General features: G+C 42.2%; 1 pseudogene; it reads right to left on the bottom strand.

The window, feature by feature from the left end:
• Positions 1-1,308: 1,308 nt before the first annotated feature.
• LOC103749608 lies at positions 1,309-1,990 on the bottom strand (annotated as a pseudogene).
• Between the last annotated feature and the right edge of the window lie 343 nt (positions 1,991-2,333).

Raw genomic sequence — 2,333 nt, 5'->3', positions numbered from 1 at the left:
AAGAAATATGCAACCCTTATTATGTGTCAGCAATTATCTAAGTGCTTTAATATCTTCATTATTATTTAATCTTACCAGTAATACCCTCTACTAAGTGGTATTAATAGCTTCCATTTAAAAATGAAGAAAATAAGGACAAGTGAGCATAATACTCTTTCCCACTATCACCTGATATGGAAGGATCAGAACCAGGATTTGAACATAGTGGTTCTGATTGCCAAATGCAGACTTTGTGATCATCTTTTTATATTTGTCATTGTTAGTGCAGTATAGCAGTAAATGCTTAAAACAAAAGGATTTGCTGTTCATCTTGACTATATTCAACTATTCAAAATTCAAAATGTCAATAATATGTATGCACTGAGATTTCAATTTTAATTTTTTTCTATGTAAATTATGAATATTTATTTCAAGCTTTAGCTCCCAATCGATTCAAAAAAAAAAACCCAAAATTTGATTTCTATACTTAGAGTTGCTGAGGTCCCCCAATTCAGATGACTTCATGGAGGCAGAAGAAGTCCCTGATGCCTCCTGCAGCTCCCAATCGATTCAAAAAAAAAAAACCCAAAATTTGATTTCTATACTTAGAGTTGCTGAGGTCCCCACATTCAGATGACTTCATGGAGGCAGAAGAAGTCCCTGATGCCTCCTGCATACCAGCCTCAGGGAGGGAGAGAAACAAGATTCACCATCACAGGGGTTGAAAAGAAGCATACACACTAATATAATGGACCAGATAAACCTTGGCAAACCATTTTTATTGTTGTTGTTGGTGGTGGTTTTGTTTTGATGTTGTTGTTGTTGTTGTTGTTGATTTTTTTTCCATTTACTTTTGCTACCCAATAGCAGCACTTTTGAACTCCCAGTGGGTTCCCAGATTTAAACACATTAGAAATCTTAGATTAATTCTCCATGAATCTAAAAATAGACAAAGGTGTTTTTCTGTGAATATTTATGTCAAGCTTTAAATCCCAATTGATTCCAAAAACACAAAATTTGATTTGTTCTTCAGAGATAAAGTGAGGCGGGTGTTAGGTGGTGGTGGTGGTTTTTAAAAAAGAATCAATACATTGATGATGGGGCAAAGAATGCAAAAATTCAGACATTCTGTGGAGAGCTACTTTCTCTTCAGTAAAGGTCCATGAAAAGAGCAAATTGAGATCCATAAGGGGAATCAGCAGGAGTTGTGTGTGTTTTCCCCACCCTATGAATAAGTGTTTTGCTGAGGGGCCACTGCTGTGTTTCCCACTTACACCCCTTCCTTTGGCCTGAGATAGCAGGGCAGTACAGTGGCACTGAAGGAACATGTCACGACTCCTCATTGCCAGAATTATCATCATCATAACGGTTGGCATCTTCTTCCTCCTCATTTTCATCATCAGTGTTGTTGTGCAAGTTGTCATAAAGCAAATCTGAGTTGGTGTCATTGGAAGCCACTTTACTTTTGATGCAGTATTCTGCCAGGGTTGTGAGGACCTTCACTCCATCTTTTTCTGCTTCAGTCTTAGTGGCTGAAACGTGTTTCCTAATCATTTCAGTATATTTTTTTTTTCCCTTTACTGTCCTTCCAGTTCCTAAACATAACTGAAGTATCCACATTGGCTGGAGAAAAGGTGTTGGGCTCATTATGTAGTGATATTACACTTAACAGAATAATCCTCACATTCTGAGACCTTTCAGAGGGCAGTTCTCCACTCTCTGAGTCATCTACAGGCAGATGAAGAATTGAAATGCATACATCTCCATTCTCATGTTAGGGTTCCAAATTTTTGTCAAGAATTGGAAGGTAAGTGCTGAATACGGGTAGTCAATAGGAAATTTAATATGTGCTTTGAAGTAGCCACCTTCGTAGAGGATGTTGGGGGGTTGGAAGATGGCCACCTCCAGTTGTAGAGGTTGAACTCATACACCAGGGTGATCCAGAAGCCCTTCACCGCTTTCTCCTGCAGGGTTTCAGCTTCAGCATCAGAGCCTTCTGCTGCTGGGCCATTAGAGCAGATAGGTCCCTCCCCTTCCCTCCCCTCCCCTCCCCTTGTCCTCAGGTCCAGTCAGAGCCTATCTGATCCAGTGAGGGTGGGCCTGAGGGAGTTGGGGGAATTTGCTCCTGCCCCCCTCCCCTCTACTTGCGGGAGTGGGTGAAGATGATGTGGAACCAGAGGAAGGCTGCGGAGGGCAGGCAGTGGTGAAGTGAGGGGCGCCAAGCCTGGCCTGGGAGCAACTTGCTTCGTTGACCCCAGGAGGAGTGCGCATGGGAGGGAGCCCTGTGCTCTAGGGTCTGAGGATGGTAAAGCCAGCTGTGCGGGACAGGGGTGGCAGAGGAGAGCAAGAGTCCA

The sequence above is a fragment of the Nannospalax galili genome, unplaced genomic scaffold, assembly GCF_000622305.1.
Source record: "Nannospalax galili isolate Female #2095 unplaced genomic scaffold, S.galili_v1.0 scaffold586, whole genome shotgun sequence".
Lineage (NCBI taxonomy): Eukaryota > Metazoa > Chordata > Mammalia > Rodentia > Spalacidae > Nannospalax > Nannospalax galili.
This window is presented reverse-complemented; position numbering and strand designations above follow the sequence as displayed.